Source organism: Perna viridis, chromosome 1, assembly GCF_037379345.1.
Source record: "Perna viridis isolate PV_CMFRI_1.1 ecotype Kerala chromosome 1, ASM3737934v1, whole genome shotgun sequence".
Classification (NCBI taxonomy): domain Eukaryota; kingdom Metazoa; phylum Mollusca; class Bivalvia; order Mytilida; family Mytilidae; genus Perna; species Perna viridis.
The window spans coordinates 70,262,730-70,277,442 of record NC_142445.1 but is presented as its reverse complement, the minus strand read 5'-3'; the positions used below and the strand labels follow the sequence as shown (position 1 = coordinate 70,277,442).

The 14,713-nt window shown below is 34.9% G+C and overlaps 2 protein-coding genes across 5 annotated transcripts in view; both read right to left on the bottom strand.

The window, feature by feature from the left end:
- The window catches only part of LOC148630199 (heparan sulfate glucosamine 3-O-sulfotransferase 1-like), a 69,218-nt gene extending 63,801 nt beyond the window's left edge, over window positions 1–5,417 (bottom strand). The window contains exon 1 of one of the 4 annotated variants that reach the window (XM_088562904.1): window positions 5,378–5,417. The gene's annotated coding sequence lies outside the window, so the exon portion shown is untranslated. The remainder of the gene's footprint in view (window positions 1–5,377) is intronic. The other 3 variants (XM_088562894.1, XM_088562922.1, XM_088562887.1) reach the window with 3 other exon arrangements.
- Window positions 1–5,419, bottom strand: part of LOC148630198 (heparan sulfate glucosamine 3-O-sulfotransferase 5-like) — a 49,750-nt gene extending 44,331 nt beyond the window's left edge. Inside the window, exon 1 of the mRNA XM_088562950.1 lies at window positions 5,378–5,419. The gene's annotated coding sequence lies outside the window, so the exon portion shown is untranslated. The remainder of the gene's footprint in view (window positions 1–5,377) is intronic.
- Between the last annotated feature and the right edge of the window lie 9,294 nt (window positions 5,420–14,713).

Below are 14,713 nucleotides of genomic sequence, written 5' to 3'. Positions count from 1 at the left end.
GAATCTGTATTAAAATTTTAGAAGCCACATCCATGTTTTTCAACAAATTGTTATCCCTTAACAATTTCAAGGTTGTACTAAAGTCAAAATCTAGGACATTACTTGTCAAGATACTGGTCATGTATGTAATATTTTCAAGAAAGCAATTATTATATTCCGTAGACTTTGCTAAATGCTTCTTTAAACAGTATTCCACAAATAAACGTTTTCCCTTCCTTTACTGTATTAGACTGCAAACGATAAAAGTCTCAACATCAAATTTTGAATAAAGCTTTTTGTTTGAAAATGCAAATATCCTGTAGCTTTAAAATCTATTGTAACTAATTACACTTTTTTATACTTTATGTTTATTGATGATGGTATTTAGATGGACTATAGCATAAAATATCTTAAACCTACATTTGTAAGTAATCCTTCATGTAAGCATCTTTTTTGCAAAACTTACAGTTTTAACTCTCAAGTTTCATTTCATCTTTTGAGGAATATGATGAGCAACTAATGTAATGGTTCTAATTACACATTGTTTTTATGCACGATTGCATTTTTTTTTACTCAGAAAATTTCAATAACATTTTTTACTACAAAATATGTATATACTTCATGAACAGCTATTATAACATTTGTCTGGCCCTCACAAAGCACTTAAAGTCAAATCCTTTTATTTTCATAATACTAAACTTAAAATAAGTTGCAACTTTATATGACCACATCGGTTGAATCTGCTAAGGCCCATATGGACACAACATTCAGGCTTAATACATTGTGATGTAAGAGGTAAATTCAGTTTATATTAAATTCAGTCTAGAAATTAAACTAAGGCAAAGCAGTATAGGTATTCCATAATATTTGTTTTGTAAATGTGTGCCAATAAAAACTTTTTTTTGCAATTCAACAATGCAATATGGATACCATAGTGCAAAATGTGTAAATTCTGTCAAACTAGGGAAAAATCTTGCATTTTTCTTTGAAGGAGATTTTGGCCACAAGCTTTAACATATTAAATACTCCAGCTATAAAAGCCTATTGTATCAAAACAAGATGGTTGATACATTTGTCCCATATGTCCCTGTATAAAAACCACCTGCAAACCTCTTAATTTTGTAATGAAAGTTTCATAGAAGCAATTGTGACATTATTTTGACACACACATATCATGACAGCTCGTAAATCTTCTCTGTCTTGGTTGGTTATATTTTTAGCACAAAAATATGCTAATAAGTTTTTTTATTGGGTGAGCTAAAATTTTAAATAAACAACTGGGCTTAAAACTGGAATAAACAAATACTAGTATTCCCCTTTTTGACACTAAATAGGATTCCAAAAAGAACGAAAGCAGTCAACAACCTTTTCCAATTGGGCATTTTACCTAATAATATCCTAATGTACCTAAAATTATACATGAATGTGATTACGGGCAAGTGATTCTTTAAATTTATGACAGACTAAAATATGAGAAATTAACTGTACAGTAGAAATTAATTATTAACCAATGATTGGCTGTCCATAAAATGGTGATAGATCCAATCAGGATCCATTTTCTACTTGTCGATTACCCAATAGTGATAATTACCTGAGGGTTAATTATGAAAGGATGTAGTTCATGAAGGTGACACTTCTTAACTGGCTTGGGTTTATTTATATACAAGAGTGTAATCTGAAAGGGACATTCAGATAATTATGAATGGGCACTAGGGGAGGACTCAAAAGGGGCAGAGGGGCAATAAGGTCTAATATTACATGTAATAATATTTTATGAACAATAATCTTTTCATTTATATAAAAAAATATAAGAAAAGATAATACATGTATAGAAAAGGATAAGACAATTTATTTTCAATATTTATGTTTCCTTTTATTAATTGTAAGAATCCCTAATGCATAATGCATCAAGTTTATGATTGGGGACAGATCAATTCTAATCCAATACTCATGTACTGAATCAATTTACATCGTTCGTTTGAGTTTTTACGCCTCAAGTAATGTAAATCGTCATATTGCAAAAATATGGGATATAAGGAAAGTATGGGAATCGTATTCAAACGTTTCTTATTATAAACAATTAGTACTGAACTCTTTGTTTTAAAACAATTTCTTAAATCACCATTCTGATTATGAGGACATTTAAAAATGCACACATACACCCAAGTTCATAATGTATCGTAGCAGTACGCCAGTTTGCATAATATTCAGGTTCGATCGCTTTATGTGGAACACCTAGATGAATGAACACAAAACTCTCCTACATAATGCATGATTAAACTACAAACTACTAGTTGGCCATTCTCAGTTTTTAGATTTTAAGGTCGAAATTCAATTTATCGACCTCCAAGTCAACAGTCTATTAAATCATTAAAACTTAATCCACAATCATTGAAATAAATAATATCCCTAGTAACATGTTCATCCCAACTAGCTACATTTCTCATTTGACAAGCTTTATAGCTCAAGTGCTGCAAGTTATTCCATGGACACCTACCTATGTGTCATGTGAAAGTGCTTAGTTCTTGGCAACTACTCCAGAGACACATACATTAACATAAATGCCAGTTTTATAATATAATCACAGTATATACATGTAAGACGAAAAGGGGGATCCCAGATTTGGGGGTAAGTTAACTCACTTAAACTCTTTAAAATCGAACAAACATGTATTACATTTTACTGCTCTGCAAAAACACAGGTATCACCACCAAATACTTCTTATTATATAAAGTCGGGCTGCATATTTGATAGTGGGAGCAAGCCCCTGTGATATAATTTCACCAATCATGCCTGGCGCAGAAAACATTAGCTATGCACTTTTAAGGCCCTGGAGCACCTACAGCTCTATTTTAATAATATACACATGGCCAAAATAGCAAAACAGAATGATTATAGTAAAAAGCAATGACACCAGACCAAAAAAAAAATGACAATTCCTGAGAAATGTATTATCGAAATTCCTATGCCATTATTCTGTGCAAAGTTTCATTTTTATTTCCCATCTTCTGGCTTTCTAAGACACTGTGCAGTACCCGTAATAAAAATACATGTTATAATGGAAGATACATCTGGATGATTTCGAGGGTTATGCTATCCTTTTGTAACAAAAATGGCCAAAAAATGAGCGGCAAATAACATATTAGAAATACCTTCAAAATGGACCGAACTATCTGCATATGAACATTAATGGGGTATGCTGATGGTACTATTTACCTGCAGTAGTGTAAGATAATTACAGCTATCAGGCTTTACAAATCTAAAGGCTCTGGAGACTGCTATTCCCGACTTGCGGACCAACATTTTGTCAACATTTATCTCCCTTTGTAGCAGGTATCTATTCGGAACACGCAAGGTTTTCCATCCAATATCAACAATACTTTAGAAAATCTCGAAAGTCAAAAGAGAATTTCTCATTCTACCGACCCTGCCATAAATTTTTTTTACCCGGGATACAAATGAAAATCATCCTTATGTAACCTACCAACAAAATGAAACACCCTGTAAATTTTAGAAACACTGTTGTGTTTGTTTGCTGGGGATTCCGTTTTCATTGGAGTTACCTCTTTTTTCTGCACCCAGATCCGAACATCGATTTGAAAGACTTCGAAATTATATCTGCTCTTACGGGAGATAACTCTGCAAAAACAGGATAAAATATGGCTGTATACCGAGCTCCGCAAGTAGGGAATATCAATTTTGATCTTCGATCTAAATTGATAAAAAGGGGAAGGATCCACTTGGGGGGCAGATCTACTGGGGACCGATTGACTGGGACAGATCCACTAGGGGGCGGATAGGGTTCTCCCCAGGATTTTCAGATAGCGCTGTATTCAGCATGCACAACACAACATTAGTATGTCTCGTGTCAAAAGTTGCTATTTTGTATTTAATGTATTATATAAAGATTGATCAGTGTATTAAAAATGTACATTTGTACATTGCTGTTTTGGTTTACATGTTTTTGTTTTTGGTTTATATGGTTTTGCAGTAATTATAACTTAATACCATTTTTTGTTTTTCCTTTTTAAATTAACAGAAAAATAAAAGATGATCTTTCATATTATGATAAGTAATTATTATTATGTTTATACGTAGTTTATTCATGACAAAACCCCATATCATGACTTACAAAAAAAACATTTCCCCACACCTGTTGTACTATTTTTAGACTTGGGGGATTTTACAATCTATTTCCTAATGAATTTTCCCACCAAAAAACATGTGCTCTTGGTACACAACATGACAATGTAACCAAAAGATGACCATTTCCTTTTTTTTTTCAAAGTGTTTTGGAAGTATCTGATGGAATAAATACTGTTTGGGAATTCAATGTGTTCTTTTATAGGGTAAATCAGCTTCTTAATGTTGTGTGATTGTGCAATTATTCAACTTTGCATTTATAAATAGCCACATGCTTTTGGTCAGGATTGAGTGAATTTTTACTATAGTCAGTTTTGATAGGTTCAGTATCAGATATTAATATTTGATTGACACCTTCATTAAAATTAATTTGTGGCCAGGTGGGATGACTGATAAAGAATCTTGTTGGCAATGTCATAACTTTTATTGGCTTCAGACACCTTTGCGGTCACACGGTGATCAACTGACCATAGCGTGTTTACTGGTAATTACCTTGTAGGATGCCATAAATGAACTCGGGGCACTCACGTTTCCTGTTGAAATTGATTTTTAATCTTCAAACATAAGTTTATAGCACAGCGCTGGTAGCAAGATTGTGCAGTACCAATCTCGATAACGCTGTAAAGCACAGCACTTTAAGTGCCTGAAGAGAACACTGGGATGGATCAACATGAAACCTCTGTTCATTACATTTATGTAGTAAGATTCATGTACATGTGTAAGTATACACCGACATTGCAGGGTCACTGTGCTTATACACTTACTTTTAATTAAATATCTTAAAACAAAACACCACTATACTGTCACTACAGTACCTTAATCACTGTTTGTTTTTTTTATGATATTTGTTTTGTAATCTGCTCAGTATGTCTTATGCAGTTATGGGTGTTCAAATTGACAAATAAAAATTGACAAATTCCGACATTAAAATCGCATTTCTGTAAATCTAAAAAGACCTATACATGTGTACACAAAATAGAACACATGAAACTTATTCCACTATTTTTAACATCGAACAAAAAAAGTCAAACTGCCTATATATGTAGTCACGACTGGTATGCCGTAACGGTATGGTACACTTCGACATTCACTAAGAAACTTGCACTTTCACAGCAGACTCTCGTTACATTAAATAAACAAAATCGATACAATACTGATTGCAAGCCGAAATTTAAAATAAATATGATGTCTTTGAAAAGCTGTGTGTACTAAATTGCCAACACGTCTGTCAATTTTATTTCTGCAGCAAGTTTACCTTTCTTCAGAAATTGCATTGGACCAAAACATACCAGTATCCGGTTTGAATAAAGGAAATATCTTCATAACACAAGAGCTGATAAATAGATCTAGCGAAACATATGAAATGATAAAAACGTACATCTAATAAAACAAAGAATATTCTATTAAATGAGGAAACAAAACCCAACAAAAACAAAATGTTTAAAAAGTCCATATTGAGGCAAACTACATATTGACTTTATATATATATAGCCTAGCTGGTCGAGTGGTCTAGGGCGCTGGACTTAGTGCAGGCGGTGTTGCCATAGATGTCACAGCAGTACGAGTTCGAGTCCCGCGTAGAGAACGACCAAAAATTTGCATCGCAAATTTGACAGTTCTAACATCGTTGGGAATTTTTCAGACCATTCTATACGTTTATATATCTTCCCTGTATCAATTTGATCCGATGGAGCAGTGTAGCAAATAGAGTCGTCACATTCTGAGACGTTGTATAATATTGATTTGTTGTGACATGCATCATTAATTTGATCCTCTATCCTACATATTAACATCTAAATGAACTGTCCCGTACCACCATACATCGTGTACTAAGTAACAGCCCTAGATTAATCCTACGAGGAGGAATGACCCGGCCAGCGAAAGCTATATTTTTATATAGCCTAGCTGGCCGAGTGGTCTAGGGCGCTGGACTTTGTGCAGGCGGTGTTGCCATAGATGTCACAGCAGTACAAGTTCGAGTCCGACCAAACATTTGCATCGCAAATTTGACAGTTCTAACATCGTTGGGAATTTTTCAGACCATTCTATATATATATACATATATATAGCCAACCAGCAAACTTCATGGGTATCGGATCGTCGAGTCATGACGATGTAGCACAAAAATAATATATATATAAGTCTAAAGAATTGTACAACCATACCGATAAAGATGTTAATACAGTATAATAAAATATATAATGAGCACAATTTTCAGTCAACAAATGACCTTCTTCATATACACAAAGGTCTCCAGGCGCGTAGCTGAGGCCAAATTGAAGTGTAGGCAAAATTACGGCAGTGGGGAGTCCAGGGGGCGAAGCCCCCACGAAGCTCCGCGGAAATAGCGTTTTAGAGCATCATTTATGCCTCTCCTGGATGTATTTTATCTAAAAAAAAATATTAGCAAAATTAAGTGCAGGCAAAAGCTTTTTTGCCTAATGACAGCTACGCGCCTGGTCTCAGAATGTGACGACTCTATTCGCTACACTGCTCCATCGGATCAAATTGATACAGGGAAGATACATAAACGTATAGAAAGGTCTGAAAAATTCCCAACGATGTGAAAAAAATCTTAAAAATTAGCTTAACTAATTTGTAACAGCTATAAAATTATTCATCTTTAATCTAATAGGTAAACAGTAAACAAAGAAAAACTACTGGTGGTCAGTGCCATACATCTATGCACCTGTGTTTATGATACTGTGGAAAAGTTAATTTTGTTTGTGATATTAATTTGACCTAAAAATACTGATAACAGTACTTTCTAAAAATTAGAAAACTAACACATAATACTTCATGTAATTTCCATTTTATAAATATTTCTATTATTTTTTGCCTTAGTATTGTACTAACATTTTAATATTCAGGTGAATATTAAGCCATGCATATGACATCAACTCATTGCCTATCTAAAGGTGTCAATTCTTTGATATCAGTAAAGCTTTCGATTATGTTTGGCATAGAGGGTTGGTTTACAAATTACAAAAAATGGGTACCACAGGGAGTTTATTATCATGCGGATGCAAAGAGTGGTTTTAAATGGACAAGAATCTTCTTTGGTATCTATAAACGCTGGTGTTCCTCAAGGTTCTATTCTGGAGCCCATATTATTTATAGTTCTTATTAACGACACTGTTAATGAAGTTAATTGTAATATAAAACTGTTTGCCGATGACACTAGTATTTATGTAATTGTTGACAGCCCTCTTCTGGCATCCATCACTTTAAATGCCGATATACAACGAATTAGTCGTTGGGTCGAGAGATGGCTACTAACATTTAATCCAAAGAAAATCGAATCTAATATAATATCTAGAAAAGTTGATCTTGATTATCACCATCGTTTACTTATGGATGGTAATGTTATTAAGACCGTTCAGTCGCGTAAGCATTTAGGCCTTCTATTTTCTAGTGACGGTAGCTGGAATAAACACATTAACGAGAACATTACAAAGGCATCCGTCCGCCTAAACCTGTTGCGCCGTCTGAAATATATGACTGATAGAAGATCTCTTTAGACAATGTATTTCTCGTCCATTCGACCTGTTCTTGAATACGCTGGTGTAATCTGGGATAACTGCTCTGAGTATATGAAAGATAGATTGGAGAAAATTAATTATGAGGCTGTACGTATTGTTACTGGCGCCTCAAATTTAACAAGTCAGAATATTCTTTTAGATGAGACGGGTTGGGAGACTTTAAGAGACAGACGAACAAATCACAAGCTTGTATTATTTCATTAGATGGTCAACAATACTGCTTTGGTTCCTACATCGTTTGGCAATACGCATACATATCGTACTTGCAATTTAGTGTACATACCTTCAAGGACTAGCTACTGTCACAACAGGTTTCTTCCTTCGTCCACTAAATTGTGGAATCAACTACCGGTTGATATAAGAAATTCATCTATATCCTCTTTTAAAAACCACCAGAGAAAGACTCATCCAGTTCCAAAATATTTTAGTGCTGGCAAGAGGATTGGTCATTATCAACTGGCGATCTGAAATGGATTTAATTTTAATTAGATACAGAAATAACCATGTGCAAATACTCGATTACATGTACATTGAAAACATTAAATTTACATCTGTAGAGTAAGGAGTTAGTGATCATGAATTACCATTCTCCCTTTTTAGGCAAGGTTACAACTGTTTTGAATGTTACTGAAACGTTCAATATCTGAATTGTAATATTTCGACTATATACAATATGTTTATATACGTATGGCGTTTTCCAGAGTTCTTTGGTAACGAAGCTGCATTCAAGCATAAATTCCAAAAGATACGAATGAAAGTCACATTTGTACACAATATTAACAATATCTGGAATAAATTCATGTTGTTTATGTTCCACAAATCGTTTAAACAAGTAAAAAATACTCACCCCGAATTTAATATTCATGTGACCCAAAGGTCTAATCAATGTGCCCTGGTGGCGCAAAAATCCGACGTAGCGCGCCGATGAAGTAAAAATCATGATTTCTAATATGATGTCTTTATATCGTCAAAGAGTAACCAAGGGAACCAAGTTTATAGCGGTAATCAAAAGAATGTAATCCAGGGACAAAGACCAGACATGGAAAACAGACATACACAAAAAAGAACATAAAGTAACTAAAATCATACATACAAAGTAACAAAAGTAAATGAGCAACTCGGACTCCACTAAAAACTGGGAGCATGGACCAAGTGCACCGGTAGGGTAAGCGTCCTCTGCTTTTCTAGAAACACCCGCCGAGCTGCTCATAAAAAGTCAAGTCCGGGGTAGTCAAACAGTATATATGTCGGTACAACCCCACCTTTAGCACCTGCGTACTGTCGCTTTTCTTTTGCTGTTTCTTCGAGTCCGAGCACTCATTTAGAAACGTTTACGCAATGATTTAACAGCTGTCTAATTGAAATCAATTATATAAATACGCACATGACACAAGTACACAAATTTAATCCAACTTCCATACGAGGGAGGTTAAATGGAACAGCCGTTTTTTTGGCTACACCTAGGGAAAGGAATCCTCCCAAGTCAGGGTTTTGAGTCCACACTCGCTCCCTCAAACCCCTGAAATCACTCATTCATATTTAGCGGGTTTCGACCAGCGCCATCTAGTGAGTTACTTAAATTTAACCTGGATCCAAAATCCAATCAAATCACTCGTAATAGACACTCTTCGATATAACTTACAAAGTGGCTACACATAACGTCATTTTTTCCAGTAAGACTCTACACAGAATCTACAGTTATCATATTTGCTCAAATTGCATCATTTGTGACATCATGCAACTTTCAGTTACTATATCGGATCGTCCATTACCTCGTATTATTGTTTACCTTTCCACAGACATTTTATGTTAAATCGATTTTCATTGGTGCTTCTCACACGGAGAAGTAACCAATCGGAATTGGCTGGACGATACCCGCTAAATATGAATGAGTGATGTCAGGGGTTCGAGGGAGCGAGAGTGGACTCAAAACCCTGACTTGAGAGGATGAGGGAAAGGATGAGGGTACATAAGGCACTGTAGTGCCTACTAGAAAAAATGAAATAATCTCCCTTTAATAAACTCAAATTGTTCCATTTTTTAAATTAAAACACTTTATTTCATCTTCATTTTTAAAGAAATCAAAAGAGAAAATTTATTTCGTTTTTAAAAGAAATAAACAGAATGATATGCATATTCAATTACCATATGTTGAATAAAGTAAAAAACAACTACACCTTAGTGATATATTTTACATAATTTTTTAGACACATGTAGTAACAAGACGAGGAGGAAACCCTGGTCATAGAGGCACACAAGTATAATGTATTTCTCTTTTGTTAAATGTCGATCTGTGTGTGTTTATATCAATTAAAATTAATATGTTGCTATATCATACATGTAGTATTAATACTTAATAGTTTTGCGTTCTAGAATCAGCCAGAAAAATGTTGTATGTATTTTTTTTTTGTTTGCGCATGAATTGAGCTTTGAAGCTTAAAATTAAGGAGGTATATATATTAATTCATTTAATTAATCCTCAGTGCCCGATGTAACAATTCGTTAGGTAGTTTCGAATTGGTGCCGTCGCGCACTTAGCCCTGTAGCTTCTACATTTTATAAAGCTTAATCAATTAATCATTTTTGTCTCCCCTTCCGTAAAATATCGTTTTACTTGAATCAAACTTGTATAAAATTAAAAAAAAAATAAAATCATTGAGTCTCAGAGTATGTTACGCTGAAAACAGAATCATCACATCATCACAACTACATAATAACACTGCATGAGTGGCTATATACATCTTCATAACCATTTAAAAGTCAATACTGATTCTCGTGGTTAACGACAGACAGACAGACAGACAGACAACCAGACCAGACGGATCCCTGAGCAAAGTGTTGAAAGTTTTCCGAGTACAATAGCGGAAATATAATAAGCACGTACATGCACAAATCATTGCTGATAAACTTATCAATACTTTTAGTTAAATCAATAATTTCTATAATATTTGCGAAGTTTTAACATATATAAATGAGAAAAATAAAAATGAAACATTATTTTATTAGAATTGATGATTACGAATGATTGTAAATTAATGTGGGAAAGTTTGAAAAAAAATGCATCTATATAGGTAATTAACCTCCCGCTATCGGCCGTTCTCGGCTTGAGCCTCCCAACATCCATCATACATTCTTCAACGGTCTTGTCCGTCTCCCGGTGGGAGTTGGTGGGAGCTTAAGTTCTGCCGCTTTCAAGATTTTCGCTGTTCATCAGTCAAAATAATGGGGATGAAACTGGGAAGGTAAGAGGCCCAGATGTGACGCACTTCAATTTTGGATAAAAATAACAGGGGTCTCCTTTTGTCGAGTTTCACAAGATTAACATCAATGCAAACTGGATCTCCGCTAAAACACATGAAAGCTTGGCATATCTTAAATTCAGGTTCGAAAACTTGTTTCAATAAATGTCACGTGGATATTCATACCACTAAATTTCAGATGGTTCACGGTCAGACCATGCTTATTTAACCTGACACCTACATGTATAAGGCATTGTCGTACTCCATCAAATCCACCACCCCCAACGGGCCTGTTTTCGTTTTTGTTTTTGTTTTCTAATATTTTCAAGAGGCGGGTAACAAAATTTTGGAGACATGGATTAAATACAAACGTAACACAGGATGCAGCTGACTAAAATAAAAGACAACTTCGTTCCCATAAAATATAGACGCTAAAATTTACATTAAATATTCGAAAAACCGACAAAAAGCTGAACAGCAGACAACAATTAGCATGAAAGGACCGCTTGGCACAAATATTATATAAGTTATAACAAATACTAAAACTACATGTCGACTATTAAGCACAGATATTTACACATAAACATGGAGAATTTACATGTACATCCATGCTCCTCCTGAGCGGAGCATCATAGTACTTCCTCAGGTAACAGCTTTGATATAAAAACGGGTATTTTAAGTGTCTACGTGTTTTGTGGCGTATGTGTAGGTGTACACTAAATACGAAAGAAATGTTGGAACATTTACTTTATATACAAGAAACTTTAGCAACAGAATTTTATACACACAAAATTGCGTACAATCGACCAGCATTTCGCATATATTAAATTTGCAATATCGAATACATGTAAGGACATGCATTATAAATGTATATGTATTGAAGATTTTTCCCGGATAAAGAAAGCAGTTTTGAAAGAATTTTGTTACATAGAACTGCGCTTAATCACTGCAATAGATAAATACCCAGAGTCAAAATTTTTTAACAGGCAAACACTGCAAACGGCTTTTAATTTTTCTACTTTCAAAATAAAAACAGAAGCAATTAAAAAGCTTTATTTGCGCTTGATATATACTTTAACAGTGTTTCCAACTTTGCCCGATCGCATAAGGAAATAAAATGCTTTGCAGCCGTTTATTACATACAAAATTGTCTTTAGACAGCTATACACTATAATGCTTATACGAGCTTATTTAAAGCATTTCATTTTTGTACTTAGTTCCACGCAAAAGTAAATCATAATGTAGAACAATCTTTTATCGAAGAGATTTATACGGATATTAGAGCAAAAAGATAAAATCCCACGTAAAGGATAGTAACGTGGTTCAAAGTATACAAGTGCATTCACATACATGCATACATGTTCATTAGTCAACAGAAAGGACACCAACGACTGCGAACGATGAAAGGAAGTTCTAGTTTTATGTATACAGATTTTTTTCTGGCTATATTCAAAAGTGTAGTGCATCCATATATCTGGAGTGAGCAATATAACAAAAATGGGTATGGTGTATATGTCAACGATAACCCATCGGGATGACAATGTCAGCCAAAGGCGGTAGAAATCAATACACTGCTCAGCTGTCTTAGACCTAAGGGCGGTGAACAACCCAGTCATAACATACCATAAGGACTGCCTGAATTAAACCTTGAGACAGGGCAGTTATATTAGTCTCATGCCTTTATTCACATTTTTGTTTTTGTATTTAATTTCACTCTAGAATGAAAACCAGTAGAACGCCTTTGATGCCGTAATGCACTGAAGTTACACATTTCAAGGAATGATCAATATCAGGGCTTTTTTTCAGGGGTATCGGATTTCACCAAGTATTGAGTGTCCAGAAAGTCTACGATAGACCACCACTTCATACCGGTTCAACGGCCTAAAACCCCTAAAGAACGACGATAAACGAAATGAGAACATATCGTCAGTGATCTATAAAAGGAGGCAATACAGATAGAAAATGTCCAAAGAGGTGCAACTACTAAAATACAACTGGTACGAAATGCATTTAACTTAAAAAGGTTTGAAGTATCCAGGTTTACAACGATATAGGATTGAGAGGTGAAAACAGGCAAAACTTCCAATGATGTTCACTGTAATATTCATAATAAGAAGAACCGCAACTAGCCATCCTTCCAAGTCACGGTTTTGAGTCCAGTCTGGCTCCCTCGAGCGAGAGTGGACTCAAAACCCTGACTTGGGAGGATAGGTACTACGAGGCACAATCAAAAGATTTATAATTATGGATTAAATATTATAGGAAATATATGAATTCTCTCAAAGAATTATGGATGTTTTGAACAATTTACCAAGAAACATCCTCGAACCAAAGCCAGACTACATGACTTTCAAAAGCCATTTAAATGAACATTGAAAGAATCTAGATATCAATCTACCAACCGGAAGAAATCCAAACAGTATCAAGATTGGCCGAAGGGGCTATATATCTAGCCCCGATTCCAGACTTCAGAACCAAATGGAACTGGTGTACGTTCTGAAAGCATGACAGCTTCACACGATATTTTGATATAAATTACATTTTTTGTATGTATAGAATCTTATAAATCGACCTGTTGTTTTGTTAGAAGTTAATTTGGGGGTAAACTACGGTAACGGGTCCAAAAATTCTGAAAGGGGCCCGCTCATGTGGTTCCCATTGTTTTAAATAATGAACCTAACATTTGAGTGTAACGGGAGTACCCCATTTTTGTATTCGCCTAGATAGAGTCTTGGAAAGAGTAGTAGTTTTCTGAGACATCTAATTATAGCTGATGTTCCTGTATAGTAAGTATTTATGTGGGATGTGCGTGTGTCACATGATAGTATTTGAATCCGAGTTCGGGACTTTTGTGTGACTCGACAAGTATAAAACTTTGTTACCAATCTTTATTTACTGAAAATGATTTTTAAATCGTTAATATTGTTAGCGACTTCTTGCAGGTAATTTCAGTACTGAATATTAGCATATGATTTGCATGAATAAATAGTTATACGCCACGTAACGCTGCAGATCCTCACCGTGTTTACCGCTACAGCGTCATAGTTCTAGCTTCATATATACGAGAAAAAATGTACCTATCAAATATCATACACGTATGCTCTACGTGCGTTTCTTGCTTGTATGAGAACGGGACGTTTACATGAAATGATTGGTTAGCAATAGACATTACCAAGTTTCCGATTCAGGCACAGGGGCTCGTTACAAGACTGTATAGGACATATCCAATAGCACGGTTCCGATATCTACGAATATTCAGTGCCAGTTGTTTAATCTGGTTCCTAATCTGGTTCCCTGGTCCACATCATAAGCGATCCACAGATATCACTACAACGTACCTCGTTTAACACGTCTATGTGTGCTTTTCTTGCTTGTATGAAAACAGGAAGTTTACATTAAAAGATGAAATGATCGGTTAGCATTGAATGTATGTTATATCACCCAGTTTCCGATTCAGACACAAGGGCTCGTTACAACTGACTATATATAGGTCATTCACAATTTCAGGACCACGATATCTATATATTGACAGTTGTTTAATCTGGTTACGGGTAATTGAAAACATTCGGGTCATCACGGTTACGAAAGAGTACGCAATCTTATGAAGGGAACCAAGATTTTTGCTGGTCATCCGATTTTTGAGCATGTTGCATGCGTGCCATTTAGGATGTTGAAAGTAAGCCGTAATCAGTGACCGAGAATATTTGATTAGCGACGTTGAAGACTTCAGTCTTTGATTAATATCATACATCAAAGCAAAATGATTACGCGATGTGTTAAATATAGGGTAATATAGAAAAAGAAAAGGAA